This window comes from Lepisma saccharinum, chromosome 6 (genome assembly GCF_977018435.1).
Source record: "Lepisma saccharinum chromosome 6, izLepSacc3.1, whole genome shotgun sequence".
In the NCBI taxonomy this organism is placed as follows: Eukaryota; Metazoa; Arthropoda; class Insecta; order Zygentoma; family Lepismatidae; genus Lepisma; species Lepisma saccharinum.
In genome coordinates this window covers 52,403,410-52,421,533 of record NC_139234.1, presented here as the reverse complement: position 1 = coordinate 52,421,533, position 18,124 = coordinate 52,403,410, and positions in this window count along the sequence as shown.

The following is an 18,124-nucleotide window of genomic DNA, read 5'->3' as shown; positions in this document are numbered from 1 at the left end:
TGCGTGACATAAGGAAGTTTCTTTTGCAAGATACCACCCTCCAGGAGCCAAATTCATGATGGTCCTCCGCACTGTGCCAGTGACGACAGCCACAGCCGAAAGGTCATTTAGTGCTATTAGCCGACTAAAGACATATTTGAGATCTACAATGACGCAGAAGAGACTAAGCAGCTTGGCGGTACGAGTATTCCACATACATCAAACTGTGCTTGATAATTTGAACCTGAGACCGCTCGTTGATGAGTTCATAAAAAATAACCCACTGGGTAGAGCAACTTTTGTTTTATTTTTAAATCATGTTCATATGTTTTTGTTGTTTATGTCACTTTATATCTTAGTGTACATGCTATTTTTTTTATTATTGCAAAATTAAATTTAAAAAGTAATATATTGTAGCAAGAACAAACAAGTAAAACTATTTTCCTGCGATTTGTGTTAGCATTTATGTAAATAATTAAATAAAACTGTTAAATATTCATTATTTGCAACCCATCACATGTCTGTTGCGGACATTAAAACACACCCATGCCCTCGCCGGGACTCGAACCCGAGACCTCTGGATCAAAGCGAGTTGAGTCGACCACCCAACACGCTCGGCTACCGAGGCCGGCATAAAACTGTTAGGTTGGTCTCTTAATGTAAATACATACTTTTCAATAAAAATGTTAATTGTTATCTAAAAAACAAATGAGCAGACACAAAAGACATAAAGAGACTTTGAAACATTTTCTAAATGTTTTTCCTGTTACATTTCATTTGCATGAGGAATATAATAGCTGTTTAAAAACTGCTATACGAGGACGCAATTTTTATTTTTAAAAAAAGGGAGTGAGTGAGTCATTCATTCATTTATTTCAGTGATCAGAGCACCCCCAATAATTTTGACAAGTCGGCGCCCCTGTTCAGTTCATACATGTTGATGAAAGAGAAACAAAAAGGGAATTATCTACAGTCGTTATTCCATGCTAATATTTTTTTTTCGAGTATGCCTTCTATTTGTAATTGTATTGAGAGCAAAATAATAATACGTGCGGTTTTCTTATTTTTGAAAACGATCGCTCTCTGAAATTGTTAAATAAGAAACGCGTGGTCCGATCGTAATAAAATTTTAGTACGGTGCAGACAGGAAGGTTTTTAACTATTATTAATTTAAAATCTTTAAAATTCGTCAAAAAACAAAAACCGCTCTTGTCAATTTTGCGAAAAAACTGTATCTCAGTATTGAGAAGTCTTAGAAATACAATTTTGGTCTGGTTTTGAAGCTCTTTCCATTCGTTTTTCAAATCCATTATCATTGTGAAACCGATTTTATACATATTTTTATTCAATGGACATAGTTCTGTACGTCTGTGAAGTACGCCACATTTTCTTCAGCCACAACACAAGCCACAACCACAATAGCAGGGTTGCAGGCCGCGAATATCACGAATTTCAGTGTATGGTATAACGCATGTTTTCTCGCAAAATAAGCTAAGTAAACTAAGATTATACACATACGTAATGCTTAAATACATCATTCTATTAAAAATATGGTATTACGTTAGTGAGAACAGTAAAGAAACAAATATTTTTTTATGTATTCTACAATGCCGTTCTAACACGAAACCACTCGTTCAGACCCAGACGCAAATGACAATTCTAAAAAAGAGACCCAATAGAAATTGGATATTATGGGTTTAAAAGAAAGAAAAAACATTAACGAACAATATAAAATAAAGAAATTACTGTCACACCCCACATATAATAAAGATACATGCCCTCGAAGAAGGACGTGTTTCTCGCATTATGATACCGGTCGCGATCCAGCCACGAATGACAATTCTAAAAGAGAGACCTAATAGAAATTGGATTTTATGACTTTAAAATAAAGAAAAACATTAGCGAACAACATAAAATAAAAAAAAATACTGTCACACCCCACATATAATAAAGATACATGCCCTAGAAGAAAGACGTGTTTCTCGCATTATGATACCGGCCGCGATTCAGTCACGAATGACAATTCTAAAAGAGAGAGACCTAATAGAAATTGGATTTTATGACTTTAAAATAAAGAAAAAAACATTAACGAACAATATGAAATAAAAAAAAATTACTGTCACAACCCACATATAATAAAGATACATGCCCTAGAAGAAAGACGTGTTTCTCGCATTATGATACCGGCCGCGATCCAGCCACGAATGACAATTATAAAAAGGAGACCTAATAGAAATTGGATTTTATGACTTTAAGATAAAGAAAAAACATTAAAATTCGTGGCTGGATCGCGGCCGGTATCATAATGCGAGAAACACGTCTTTCTTCTAGGGCATGTATCTTTATTATTTGTGGGGTGTGACATTAATTTTTTTTATTTCATATTGTTCGTTAATGTTTTTTTCTTTATTTCAAAGTCATAAAATCCAAATTCTATTAGGTTTCTTTTTTAGAATTGTCATTCGTGGCTCGTGTTAAAATTAGTGGCTGGATCGCGGCCGGTATCAAAACGCAAGAAACACGTCTTTCTTCTAGGGCATGTATCTTTATTATTGTAGGGTGTGGCAGAATTTTTATATTTTTTTTATTTTGTATAGTTCGTTAATGTCTTTTCTTTATTTTAAAATCATAAAGTCCAAGTTTGCCTGCACCCGTCGCGGAGTGGTAAGCACATCGCGCTGCGACGCCATGGGTCCCGGGTTCGAATCTTGGCTTGGGCATGGATGTTTGTGATGTCTATTCATCAATTTCATCAGATCATCATTCATAACCATCTTCGCAAATTAGCCAAAAGTGGCACAAGAAACGAAGTAAAATAAATCAAATCAATATAAAAAAAATAAGATAAAATCCAATTTATGTTACGACGGTTTGCTAATATTGTCATTCGTGGCTCGTGTTCACATTCGTGGCTGGTAATATAAAGCGAGAGACAAGTATTTTTTGGAGGACATGTATCTTTGATATTTGTAGGCTGTGGCATCAAGAAACTCCAGTCTATAAACAATTTCTGGTATTGGAGTCAAACACCTTCATGGAAAGAAACCAGCCTTAGATAATTACACACGATCAATCCACCTGCAGTGGCCTCCAGAGAAGAGAGCATGAAAGTTGTTCATCCTCCGCCTTATATCAAGGGTGGCTGCTAAAAGCACTGAAAGGGAACACATTAACAACTTATTTGAATACAATTTTGCACAATCCATTTACGTGTTTTCTTCATATTAAAGTCATTAAATCCAATTTATATTAAGTCGCTTTGCTAGTATTGTCATTCGTGGCACGTAACCGCCCCCAATGGTTAGCATATCGCGCCCCGACGCCGGGGTCGAATCGCGGCCTGAACATGGATGTATGCGAGTGTCCATTCATCAAGTTCATCATGGGCGCGTTCCGAAAGTCATAACGAAACGAACGAAAGTAACTGGGCTCGTGAACCTGGTGAAACCAGTTATTTTACAGACTTATGGGACGCTCTAGACGAAAGCGCAGGCGCAGCGTTTTGTTTATAAAAATTTTCGGCATGGCGTCCAGCGGAAGGTATTTCCTTCTGGCAGAAATAAACTCTACTGCGGATACTGTTACTAATTTTAATCACATTGTAAGAACAGTTGAGGCACACTCATCTTTTGCATGTTGCTTCATATCGCTCTCTGTTAAAATTATAATACAATTCCCGAACTAGTGCAGTTTGAAGCCATCATGCACCCGCGGTGTCTGCAGGCTTCTTCTTCTTCTTCTTCTTCTTCATGCCCCTCACCGCTTGAATGGTAGCAGTCTTGGGCAACGGTCTGAGAACATTGAGGGCTAGAAGTTCGCGCACTAATATAAACAGCACAATATTGGTTTACACTTCACTTCACTGTCACTATAATACAGTAATGATGAGGGATGGAATCAAAAGCGAAGGTCGCACTGTCGGGCAAATCCATAGAGAATCCACATAGTAGAGGGGGAAGGAGATGAAAGTAGAGTGGGCAAGGAGAAGGGGAAAGCAACCTTTTGTCGAAGGAGTCTGTGGAGGAGTGCCTGACGTTGTGTGTTCCATAGCGGGCATTGGAAAAATAAGTGGGTGGGGGTTTGTTTATGTTCTCCGCAGGTACAATTGGGAGAAGGAGTTTGATGAATTCGTGCCAGATGCTCGTTTGTGGTCACGTGTCCCGTTCTAAGGCGTAGGATACAGGTGATCACTTCACGAGGCATTTTTAAGTGATGAAACCAGGGTCGAATAGGGAGTTTATCATAGAACCATTTGTAAGTAGTGGTTTTTGCCACTGCGTCATGAACCCAATTTTCCCACTGAGAGTGAATTTTTTTTTTGACCCGTGGGAGAAGATCCGTATAGGCAAGTCGGATAGGAGAGGGGAGAGGAACGTCCACAGCTGTTTTGGCATAATGATCCACAAGGTCTTGATGAGGATTAAGATTGCTATGTGCTTTGACATAGGTAAACTGTACGCGTTGGGCTTTGTTTTGGAGGTGAAAATACTCTTGTAAAATTAAAATGGGAAAGAGTTGCAACCGGTAAGCATCCTTACCACAACGAGCGATCGTGAATAATACGCTGAGGGCATCTGTGAGAATTAAAGTTTGCGTGTATTGTGCTTCACGAGCATGGATCAAGGCCTGGTAAATGGCATAGCACTCTGCCGAGTAAATAGACGCTTCTGGCGATAAGGAAAATTGTCGTACAACATTGTATTGAGGGACATAAAAGGCACATCCAACGCGGTCGGCATTTTTGGACCCGTCTGTGTAGATAAAAGTATGGTCGGGCCAGAGTTCTTTGTAATATTCGTGTCGACCGAAATCAGTAAAGTTAATATTAGGGAGAGGGGCGGTGAGTATTGGTAAAGTGTATATCAAAGGGGATGTAAATGTAAAGCTGAGATGGTAGGCGTCGCGATCAATATTATAACAAGATAGAAAGAAAAGCCGAGGGCGAGAGCGATCGAGAGTTAAATTTGCTTCCAGTTGGCGTTGAATAGCGAACTCGGTATTGAAGGGATGAGGGTGTCGTTCCCATGTTTTCAATATGTATTTCGTGGTAGAGTATTGATATCGGAATGAGAGAGGCGGTTCAGTACTCTCTCCATAAACGCTTACATTGGGACTAGATGCCATTAATCCGAGGCAAAGGCGGAGTGCCTGACGTTGTAAGATATCCATTTTTTGGAGCCAGCGATCAGGCATCCCTCCCAATACGGGCGCCGAATAGTCAAAAAGTGAGCGAAAGCAATTCTTGTAAAATAATAGCATAATGGAGGGGTGGCCCCCCCATTTGGTAGTGGCAAGCCCTTTCAGAATGTTAATCAATTTTTTCCCTCTTGTGATCAAATATTGAAGATGTGGTTGCCAAGTTAATTTACGGTCGAAATGAATACCTAAGTATTTACAGGTTTGGACCACCGGAATGTGATGTAAATGAGTTAATGTATTGGGATAGCGAGTAAGCATATACGGATTGAAAATAATAATCTGTGATTTCTCCGGGGAAAATGATAAGCCGCGGAGCGCTAATTGATCTCGTAATTGAATGATAAATTTGCGTAGGTCTAAGATGCCTTGTAACGGTATAATTTGTGCTTTTAAGCTGATTCTCAGCGACATACACAATATACACAACCAGACATTTTTGAATCCTTGTCCCGAGGTTCAAAACTTGCAGTACCTGAAGTTCTGTGGATGCTAGTTTAGGCAATAGACACGTACCTCTTCAAATTACAACTTAACGCCCATTTCCTTTTAGATATATATAGGTTTATTCATATTATAGTTACAGAAGTTAATTCTTGGCCGTTATTCGCAAAATTACATTCCGGTGTACCCTGTCCCCCTTCCCGAAGAGAGTGTGTAGACTCGCGTAGCCACTGGCTCCACGAGTAAAAAAAAATATAACCTTCAGTACCAAAAAAGGTGGCTGAAGGTATGTGTGTTGTGTACCCGGTTTCCCACATGAAATAAACTATTGTAATAATGTGAAGAGAGCAAGTGTGTGTATTAAAAGAAAGAAAGTTAACGTCCCCGCCGTCGGTTCACATAGTAAGGAAAGAAAGCTCTCCCAGCCGCTCCCCTTAGAGAAAAAGATACCTCTTACATTGCTGTACTCCGCCAAATATCTGAGGCCGACTGCTCCTCTGCCCTTCCTATTTATAGGTCCCGCTAATGACCTAAACCGTTACTGGAAACTTACCGCTCCCCCAACGGCCAAGAACCCAAAAGTACAGGAATACATAGCCATACACAATTTATAACATAAAAAGGATCCAGTAATGATCGCATCATTACATAGTCCCCCCTTCCTGAAGAGAGGAAAATCAAAGTTCTGTAACCTAGAAAAAATAATAATAATATACACAAAACACTTGTCCGCAGTTTCTGTTCACTACTAACACACTTTCATTAGATCACACGACACTGACAGTCAATGTTCACCCTAATTTTGTCCACAAGTGTACTTCGAGATCCGCGATCTTCCCTCAGCACTGGAGCTGGTTAACCCACGTCGATTCTTACCCGCTCAGCATCTCTTCCATCCTTCCTCCTGGACCAATGAGAGACAGTCTCCTGGAAATCCATCCAAGTCATCAAGGCTGCTGGTTCGACTCCCGGCAACGCCACTGCTCTGCGCTCCTGCCGAGATCGAAAGTCACCGCTTCGACCGGTTTCCACATGAATGGATCGAACTGGCTCTACATCCGAAGATGTCACTGCTATGCCCGGCGCTAGAACTGCGTTCACTCGCCACCGAACTGCGACTTCTCGACGAAATTACACGGTAAAAGAATACGCACTAACTTTGCGTTACTTTCGCGATGAAATTGACTGCGGAACGACACTTTTGTATGAGTACTGTATGAGGTATGAGGTAGAGAAAATAAGTGAAAGATAGAATAAAGAAAAGATAGATAAGTCCCTATGTACAATATTTACAAAAAATCCCCCTTTGAAATTAGACTAGAATCTGTTTCTCAGCTTGTAACGCATCCGGGATATATCTTCGTCTTGCTCCTCCTGCCGAAGTTACGTGCGTTCTCTTTGCTGAATTGGGTTCGGCTACTTTCCTTGCAAAGTCAGGTGCCGAAGAATAAGGCTTCAACTGGTCACTGTTGGCTCTCAATATTCTTCCGTCCCCGCTGTGTTTCATTTTGAAAGTATTTGCCGAAGTTTGCTCCACAATTGCGTGTGATCCAGAGGACTTCCCCGAGAATTTACTGCTTACTCTGCGGGCCTTACCAGAGATAGGATGTTCCTTAAGCCAAGCTTTATCCCCCACTTCAAACGTGCATTTGCGGCGTTTCTTATCACAAGCTTTGTTCTTGGCGTCTTCCATCCTGAATTTCGTTTCCTCCTTACTTGACATGAAATCTTGCTTCTTATTCCTGTCATCTTTTAATACGCAGCATGGCTGGCACGACTTACAATACTGGATAACGTCTTTAGTTAGGCCTATCCAAGTGTATTGTTCCCTAACCTTCGCTAACGTTTTCAATCTCCCAGGATGACAAGCGAATGCATTATCATGCAACGACACGAGAATTTGCGAACGTAGTGAAGTAGGTGCCCATATTTTCCCTTTTCCCTTCTCTTTGTACTTTTCCGTAGGCAAATTTCTCCTAAGAATTCCCTCGTTGTCGAAATACGAAGATTTGGCCTGGGTCTTCACCTTTTCCTTGTACTTCTTCGTTCCTTGCACCTCCTCATTCCTTGTAACCCTCGCTACGTCAGCAAGAAACTTGTCTTTCATTTGCTCGGAAATGAGGGAGGCTGTGTCCAGAAGCCTACGTGGCTCCTCAGAATTGTATTCTTCATTTCCCTCAGTGGCAGAGAATGGCAACAATGAAGAATCTTCCATATCTTTTCTTTCAGAGAGACGAACCATGGGCAGTTTTGTGCTCCGAATCAAATTTTTCCTCTGTTTCTTCCTCATTTGCTTCGCACTTTCTGCAGTACACAAACTGCTGAAATCTGCAACTGATTTCTGCACAGTGTCAGTCGAACATTCAACACGGTCAATCATGTTCTCAGTTTGGGGGTGTGGTTTGCAATTTCCCATCGTCGCGGTTGCTTCAGTAACAGTTTCATTTCTTTCCATCGTCGCAGTCATCGTCGCGGTTAGCCCAGCTTCAGCTTCCACAGTCGACGTTCTCCCCTGCTGCGAGAACGGAAGCCTCTTTCCCACTTCCCTCTTCTCCGCAGAAAATAAATGAATGACGTTACTGTTCTCAAAACTGTAGCCTCCCTGCTTCAAATGTAGCGATATGCCGGCCTTCCTTATGAACCCACGACCTGCGATAAATCCCGTGAAACAATTGCGCAGAACGACGAATTTATGCTTAAATTTCATCCCATTCAAATGTACAGTAAGATACATTTCCCCACATGATTGTACAGAGCCTACTGCCAAAGAAATATTAATACGTTTATTGTTAATCTTATTTCCTTGTTTTTCCAGTTCTCTTGCGATCTCAACAGACACGGTGCTCACAGACGCACCAGAATCCAAATATAGCGAGAAGTCATTTCCCTGAACCTTACAGGTGACTAACGGTTTTTTGTCGCCAGAAGTGAAATTTCTGCAGTTGCGTATTTCCCTATTCCTCCCCCTGTTTTGCTTTCCTTCTACGTGTGCAAGAACCGGAGTTATCTGTTCTGGTCTAACGGTATCTTTAGAAACGGCACAGGTGGCGCCTTTCTGCGGACCATCATACCCCCTTCTCCTCGCCGGTTCTTCTGTTCTCGACGGGGTTCCAAAATTCCCGGAAAGGCTCAAGCGGTTGAAAAGACCCGGGTTTATGGCACTCATTGATACTTCTGTTCCCACGCGGCCGAAAGGGTTTGTTGCCCCCGCGGCTACTAATTGCCTTGCGACACTCCCTGAAGTTGACGCTAGTGGTAAACTGCTTTCTCTTAGCTCTGGACAATAGTACAGAGCTTCTGAATACAATCTCTTTTGAATGTCCATAGAATGGGTTTCCAAATCTTTGATTGTTGCGAATGTTCTGTTGTACAAGTGTGTTCTGAATTTAGGATGGGAAAATTTCAAAACATGCTGGATGACTTCGTCTTCTGTCCCCCGTTTCTCCCTCATTGCAAAAAGCTTCCTGGTGTGTCGAATAAATGCAAGAAGAGACTGGTCTGGTGACTGGTAATTGTTCTGAATGATCCTTGCTATTTCCGAGTCGTAATCGACACTAAAGAATTCTTCCAAGAACGCCTTCTCAAATTCCCTAAAAGTGCCGAATGGTCTCGAAAATCTGAACCAATCTGCAGCGATTTCCATCAACGAAAGCGGCAAGATTCTATCTAAGAGAAAAGTATCCCCAATTTCCATGATTTCCTGATAATTGCGTAATTCATACAAATAATCGTGTGGACTTACATCGCCGACGTTTCCCTTAAAGATCGGAATGTTAATGTTGCTTTTTTCCAAGATTTTGTTCATTTTCTCCTCGCCCGTCCTTGCCGAAGTTCCTTGCGTAAGGTTTAGAGAAAGTCTCTCAAGTTCCCCAACAATATCTTCCTCAGGCCTTCCCTCCAAGTTCGCATTGCCTAGCAACTTGCCAATGAGCTCCCTGTCTATTTGAATTGCCATTTTGTCTTCTGTTACTTTCTTTCCACTTCACAATAACTAATGCCTTCAGTACTTTTCACAAGAAAATATCCCTGACTCTGAGCCCCCAGTATGTAACGGTATAATTTGTGCTTTTAAGCTGATTCTCAGCGACATACACAATATACACAACCAGACATTTTTGAATCCTTGTCCCGAGGTTCAAAACTTGCAGTACCTGAAGTTCTGTGGATGCTAGTTTAGGCAATAGACACGTACCTCTTCAAATTACAACTTAACGCCCATTTCCTTTTAGATATATATAGGTTTATTCATATTATAGTTACAGAAGTTAATTCTTGGCCGTTATTCGCAAAATTACATTCCGGTGTACCCTGTCCCCCTTCCCGAAGAGAGTGTGTAGACTCGCGTAGCCACTGGCTCCACGAGTAAAAAAAAATATAACCTTCAGTACCAAAAAAGGTGGCTGAAGGTATGTGTGTTGTGTACCCGGTTTCCCACATGAAATGAACTATTGGAATAATGTGAAGAGAGCAAGTGTGTGTATTAAAAGAAAGAAAGTTAACGTCCCCGCCGTCGGTTCACATAGTAAGGAAAGAAAGCTCTCCCAGCCGCTCCCCTTAGAGAAAAAGATACCTCTTACATTGCTGTACTCCGCCAAATATCTGAGGCCGACTGCTCCTCTGCCCTTCCTATTTATAGGTCCCGCTAATGACCTAAACCGTTACTGGAAACTTACCGCTCCCCCAACGGCCAAGAACCCAAAAGTACAGGAATACATAGCCATACACAATTTATAACATAAAAAGGATCCAGTAATGATCGCATCATTACAGCCTCGAGTGGCATCTGATCTGCTATTATAAAAACAAAAATCGTCAGCATATTGAAGGATATGATGAGTAGAATTTGGTGTTTGATGCAAGTATTGTGTATATATATTGAAAAGAATTGGGCTGATTGGGGAGCCTTGGGGGACACCATTCCGGATTAGTCGTGGTCCCGTAACGTTATGGGGGAACCAAAAAACCAATATTCGTTCGTGATATAAATGCCATATTAAGTGAGCCGCCGGATGAATGTGAAGATTAGCTAGAATTTGGTATAATATGGGAATTTGGACCGAATCGTAGGCGTGAGCAACATCTATGAATAAGCTAAAGCAGTATTGTCGCAAGAGTTGGCTATTCTGAAGTGCCACTGTGAGGGTACATATAGCGTCTTGGCTTCCAAGCCCGGTACGGAATCCCATTTGAGAGGGAGGAAAAAAATTTCGTTTCTCTAAATTCCACGTTATTCGGTGTTGTAAAGTTTTTTCGAATAATTTAGCCATTACTGGTATAAGAACAATGGGGCGGTAGGACGTGGCATGGGTAGCTGGTTTAGTCGGTTTTAATATTGGAATGACAACATGTTGAGTCCAACCTCGCGGGATTTTACCCCTACGATAAACAGAGTTGAAGATTGCCGTGAGGATATTAAGTCCTTGTTCTGGGAGGTGTTTGAGGGTGTCGTAAGTGATGCCATCATATCCTGGGGCAGTAGAGGGGGTATTCTCTAGGATATGTTGAAGTTCCGATATTGTAACAGCGGGGAAATCTGCTGTGAATGAAATGTTTGTCTGGGCTAGAGATGGGGGAGGTAGGGTGACCGTAGGAGGTGTTAGGAGGTCCATAAATTCGACTTCCCAGGCATTATTAATCGGTCGGGGGCGAGGAACATGGGGGTGTCGTAAAGAGTTAAATTTGCGCCAAATGACTCCTATGGGGAGAGTCACATCGAGGGACTGACAGAAAAGTTTCCATGCCAGTCGTTTGGCTTTGGTATATGTATTTTTTGCGAGCGTCTGAAGTTTGTGGAGCTCCAGCCATGTTTCGGGCGTGGGGTGTTTAGCATAGAGTTTTGTGAGTGCTATTTTTTTTTTTTTTTTTGATGGCGGCACATTGATTGTTCCACCAATGAATCTTAGGAAATCGATCGTTGGAAAAGAATTTTTGGCGCGTACCGCTTCGGTCAAGTGCTAACGTAATCATATGGAGGAATTTGGTATATGTCACTGTCCGGTGGGAGGGTATATCATCCGTATAGTATAATTTGAGAAAATAAGAGCGAAAGGTTTTCCAATGAATAGACTCACGTGTCCATCGACGGACAGGAATGTCAGTCACGCCTGTTTTCGAAAAGGTATTGGGTAAACAAATAAATATCGGCGTGTGATCACTCCCTCGTAAGTCAATATCGTTGGTCCAGTTAATATGAGAAAAAAGGTTTGGAGACACTAATGTTAAATCGATAGCAGTCGGACGGGAACCATTGTGTGGATAGTGGGTGGGGGTACCGTCATTCATTATAATGAAGTCGTTCTCAAGGATCCAATTTTCTATGGTGTAACCTAATCTATCGGTCAGGACATTGCCCCACAGCTGGTGATGGCTATTGAAATCACCGGTTATGAGATAGGGTCCTGGGAGTAAGGCGAGAAGGTCAGTGAGGGTGGATAAAGGGATGTTCTGCGAAAAGTGGTGGGGAGGAATATAAAGGGAGAGGAGTGTGAATAGGTGTTGATGGAAATGAATGCGGACAGCAACAATTTCGACGTTATACTGGTGAATTAAAGGATGAGAGGAGGGGAGAGGGAGGGGGGAATGTGGGAGATTTTCGTGTACGTAAATCGCAACACCTCGTTGTGATGCGGGGAAAGGGGGACCATAAGAGATGAAATGTGGTAATCTGTAGTTCTCATAGCGAGTTCCTTTCACCTCTTGTAAACTAAGGAGATGCGGTTTATAATCCGCCACAAGTTTCTGTAATTCGCATTTTCTGGCCGAAAAGCTGCGGACGTTCCATTGAATAAGAACAGGAAATGACATGGAGGGGGAGGGAAAAAAGAAAAATAAACAAGAGAGAAAGACTCATGGAGGCGGTCTATGCCGGAATAGGCGAGCGTCCGGTGTAATATATTCATTTTATCGAGAGGATAATAAAACAAAAAAAGGAAAAAGAAAGTCGAAAAAGGGTTGAAGGTAACAGTTTGTTGTAAGGCTATAGTTATTAGGAGCACCTGGGTGGCGAAGGATAGGTAATCAGCCTTCTATGATGGATAACAGTTGGGTCGTGAGTGCTTGTATTTGCTGGATGAGAATCTTTTGTTCGCGTATATTTGATATTTGGAGCACTGATGCCCATAAGGTCGTTATGAGGTCCAAGAGTGATTTGTAGATCGTTTGTTGTTCGGAATGGTGAACTTGCAATGGTTCCGAAGGCGGCGATGGTACCGGGTCCGGGGGGGCCCTCCGGGCCGGATGAGCGTTACGCCCGATGGGGGGTGTGACGTTTTTTTCTACGCATTTGTATTTTCGCGTGGAAAAAACGTCACAGTAGTGGGATTGGCTATAGGATGAGCACCACTTATAAGTGTAGAAAAGGAGAGGCTATTTGATTGAACAATCCGATTTGCCTACACTTAAAACAATGGCAAGAGGGGCTTATACCCCAATTCTTCAGGTGTGATATGCCCTGATTTTTTAAGAATTTTGAATTCTAGTGTAGAAAAGGTGAAGCCTCTCAGACAGATTTGCCCATACTTAAAACAATGGCAAGAGGGGCTTATACCTTAATTCTTCAGGTGTGATATGCTCTGAATTTTAAGAATTTTGAATTCTAGTGTAGAAAAGGTGAAGCCTCTCAGACAGATTTGCCTACACTTAAAATTAAGTCAAGTACCCATATCATCTTATTGTTTATAGTGTGTTTTTTCTGTCAAAATCCCAGGAGACCCAGTAGAGTGTGGTGCATAGCCCCATGGTTTTTATTGCCTTGTAATCAGGAGGTTCGGGTTTGAGTTCTGATAAAATGTGAAGCCTCCCCTGATTGCAAAATGTTAATATTGTTGCCTTGTAAACAAGAGGCTCGGGTTTGAGTCCTGACAAAATATGAGATTGAAATACATGTGGCAAAATAATATCTCCACACGTGAGATTTTGAGAATAATTATTGTTAGTTGATATACAATTGATAGCTCCCAGATCTGAAAACCTGGTACAAAGTGTTATACAACAGCATAAAAAGAGCAAAATTATTTTATATTGGGGATCACCAGGGCCAAGTTACTGCTGTTGGGTATAAAAACACTAGCTCAGCCAAATACTATATATTCTCATTGCAAAACATCCCCGATCAATACAATAAGACATGTGCATGTGCCTGCATGTTCTTCTAATCTTTTGATCAGTCACATGCCCCGGCCAGGGCAATTAATTGCACGCCTGGGAGATTATATCTGCTGACATATAATTTTCCCCCGAAAGGACACAGTGTAGATTATATCTCTTGCATGCCCATCCATCAGTGTCATTAACTCCAAGGTGAATTCTTAGTTGCCCGCTTCCATGTTTGCCTGAAAGAATTCAGTTGTGTTAATATGTACGTGAGAGGGGCTCTGAATATTTACTGCACATTTCAAAAACCCATTTTGAATTGTATTTTAGTTTTTCTGCAGAATAGGCAGAAGTACTGTGTTATTTGAGCTTCTCTGCAATATGCAGATGTGGTGTAGACATAATTCCTTGGCCTATATGTTCTATAATCAAAAGGCCACAGGTTCGAAACCTGGCAGAGTGTCTGAGCCTCCCTGACAGCAAAATGTTGGTATTATTGCTTTGTAATCAAGGGGATTCTGTGTTTGAATCGGCCCTCTAGAATTGCTCTGTGACTCTCTCATTTCTTACATCATAAACATATGATTTTTCCCCTATGAGAATAACACTACATATGGTGTCATCAGGTAATGCCTCATGGAATTCACAGATAATTTTAATGTTTGTCCTGTCATTCACCACAACTTGTTTTCTTTTTGAAGTGTTGATTACAAACATGGGTCTCTGTGCTTTGAATTCATCTGGTGTGTAATACATATCAGTATTGCCAGTAGTGACCCTTTTGTATGCTGTAAATGCTTCATATAATTTAAGGAAATCATCCTTGGAAATGTCTAAATTATAATTTTCTCTAGGAAATACCTCATTTCTGCCATTTTTAAGATATATGTTCTTGATGTTGCAGTTATCAAATCTACTTGAATTTTTTTCCTGATTATTGTGTCTTCCATTCTGAAACAATACCACCACAAAATCCGGCATGTCATATTGTATACTGGAAAATGAATTTGTAGCATCAAACTCATAATAAGTACCAGTTGCGGGCTTCTGTACACATTGATATGTATAAAATTGTAGAGGAATTTGTGGATTTTTTATTATATCTGCTTTGTATTTAAGAGCATAACTGGCCTCATATTCAACAACTGGGATTCTTAGCTCCATAGTCTGAATAATGCATTTGCCTTCATCAGGTAGGGTATTGGGCAGAGCTTCCCCTGTAGAGTTTAATGTGCTGTACCTCATCAAAGCATTATTATCATTGGCAGCTCTTCTAAATGTGATTCTTAAACCACCCTTCCACATAATATCTTTGTAATCTGAGAAGAATCCTGGCAACAGGCGCATAGGAAACAGCACTGTGTGGCTCTTGGATATAATTTTATCACCAGCCTCAAATCCACCTATTTTGTAGTAAGAAGCCTCGGTTTTGGATAATTTTAGTGTGGCCAAAGCTGTGGAGGTAATGCCGGGATAATCTATTCTGTTTATAACAACACCATGCTTTCTGATCTCAATTTCAGAGAACAGATGCGGCACAAAATTATCCACCAATCTTATATTTGAATTTGCCGGATAATCTGTTCCATCGAGCTTTACAACATCAAATTTGATGTATAGATCTGCTCTGTGGGGGTGTATAAAGCCATCCCCTACATCAAGATCAACCTCAATCTCTGTGTTGGGTTGATTTAAATTTGCAAATGTCCTCCTGTTTGGGGGGAATGATTGTAGCTCATAACTCTCAATATTTTCCATTTTTTTTGTATGTATTTTTATTTAAATATTAATTTCTATGATAGCAGTTGTTGTGGCTCCAGCAAAATCATCTAATTCTTCTTTTTCATTAGTGACCATCAATTCAATATAATCTATTCTATTATGGCACACAGGAAAATATAATGTTGGGGATGGAGTGTAGATGATTGGCTCCATAAATTCAGAATTAGGTTTGAATGTTGCAATGATGCCAGTTTGTTTGTGAGTGCCTATGCTATTTGATTTGGTGATCATACCCTCAGCCACATTACAGTGAATATTCAGAGTCTCTATGGCTAAGAATTTAGGTATATTAATAGCAGTGTGTTTGATGGCCGCTTCAAGTTTTGTGTTGTTCTCAAAGCCTAACAGCTCTCCTATAGTACCCAGATCCACTGTTTCTGTAGCAGATACAATCTCTACTCTGTGAGTGACAGAATTTTGACTTAACACTAATATTTGTTGTATATAATAATATGTATTAAAGAAACTTTGAATATGCTTCATGTTGCATATATGTCAAACAATATATCTTGCATGAAAGTTATACATGTTAATGTAAAAAATAATTATATTTGTAATGCATTTATCAAGCATTTTCTGTCTTTCAAAAATACTTTGTGTGCTTTTTTCCCATTATTGTCAAATTGAACATGTTGAAATAATAATTAAAATATTTTGTTCGAACACAAATGCTTAAGCAGCAACGTTTGCCCTCCTTTTTGCATAATTTACAAGGGTAATAACATCTTTGATACTACCACTACTACTACTACTACTACTACTGCTGCAAATAATAATATTGGTTCCGGGTTCGAATCCTGGCTTGGGTATGGATGCTCGCGAGTGTCCATTCATCAATTTCATCATTCCCATCTTTGCAAATGAGCCAAAAGTGGCACAAGAAGCGAAGTAAAATAAAGCAAATCAATAATAATACTATTATTATTATTAGCATTATTATTAATATCATTGGTACGTTTATTCTGGTACTTGCCACCCCCCCAGACAAAGAAAACGAAAGGGAAATGCTGCTCCCTTGCTGTTGGCGAGACACTGCAATTGCCAAAAGCTGGAGTCAAATCGTTGCACACTTGCTGCTGGGAAATCAAGTTCATTGCATTTTCTTGGCTTCGCCCATCTTATATTCGATCAATTTCTCACGGCAAGACCTGGCTCCTATCATTTCAAAACATGGTGTCACTTGTTTCAATGTTATTTTAGATAGCACCATTTTTAAAAGAGAAAAGACACTATGAATTGTGGTATTTTGCAATGAGAATTATACATTCAGCCATACGAATTTGCTGAATGAGTTTAAAACTCACACGTCGTGCATGAGGAACCTCTTCACCCAGAGAAGATAGGCGTTTCGTGTGCAGTGTCGGGAACACGCATTATTGGACCAATTTTCTTTGAAGAGACTATCAACAGCGAAAGATATCTGCAGATATTTGAGTCGTTCTATGCACAGTTAACAGAAAATGAAAAAAGACACGGCGTCTTTCAACAAGATGGTGCCACTGCCCACACCTCCAACCAGAGTATGACCCATATAAGTGAAGTGTTTCCCGAAAACAGGCTTGTCAGCAAAAACCGTTGGCCTCCGCGATCGCCGGACTTAACATCTTGTGATTTTTATTTATGGGGAGCTCTGAAAGGAAAAGTGTACGCTAATAACCCTCATACGATAGACTAACTGAAAGAGAACATCACAAACGAGATAAATAACATCTCCCCTGAAGAATTACGACGTGTTTCTCAGAACATTGTACTGCGAGCGCAGCGATGCCTGGATGCTGGTGGATGGCACTTTCAGCATTTGTTATAAACCTGACAGTTTTACACAGTAAGTGTACCTAACCTAACATAAGATGTGAAAATGTAATTATATGATGACACATGTCTTGAAACTCTGCAGTATTTACATATGAAAAAAACAATTCAACTAGTATGAAAAGCAGTCAGTGAGTCGTACCACTTTTAAGTGGGACACCCGATACCATACAATTTATTGTTATGAGAACAGAGTATTTGAAAGTGTGTTCATTACTTTTGCATTCATGTATTTTTCTATACCTGTTAGTCATATTACAAATAGGCACTTTTCACGATCAAACTAGTGTCTTGCGATATTAATAGTTCTGGGTTTGAATCTCATGTGAAGTATGGATATTTGCATGCTGTAGCAAAGTATGACGAGCTTTATGACAACATACATAAATGTTTGCAATCTGTAATTCTGGATTCAAATATCGAATGAAGTGCATGCTGCGCTCATCCAGGAATTGAACTTGGGAGGGGCGATTTTTCTGCGGAAGTCCATTCTAACCAATATTTACATAGCTTTTATATAAACAGTATGTAAGAACTACCCAGTGGTCTACAGGGATTAACGTGCACAGCTGAAAGCAAGGGTACTGGGTCGGAATCTGGAATAAGTAAAGGATGCTAATTAATTTTCTCCATTATTATCTATTTCCATTGCTGTGATCAACCTAATTAGTAATTACATAAAGATGTGAATAGAAATGGGGAAATGAAGAAACAAGGACCTCTCCTATAGAAACATGTCGCCCCTGTTGATGTAAAAATGTATAAATATCCATAAAGCATTAGGGTCATTATTTACTTATTTTTATAATTTTGATTTAGA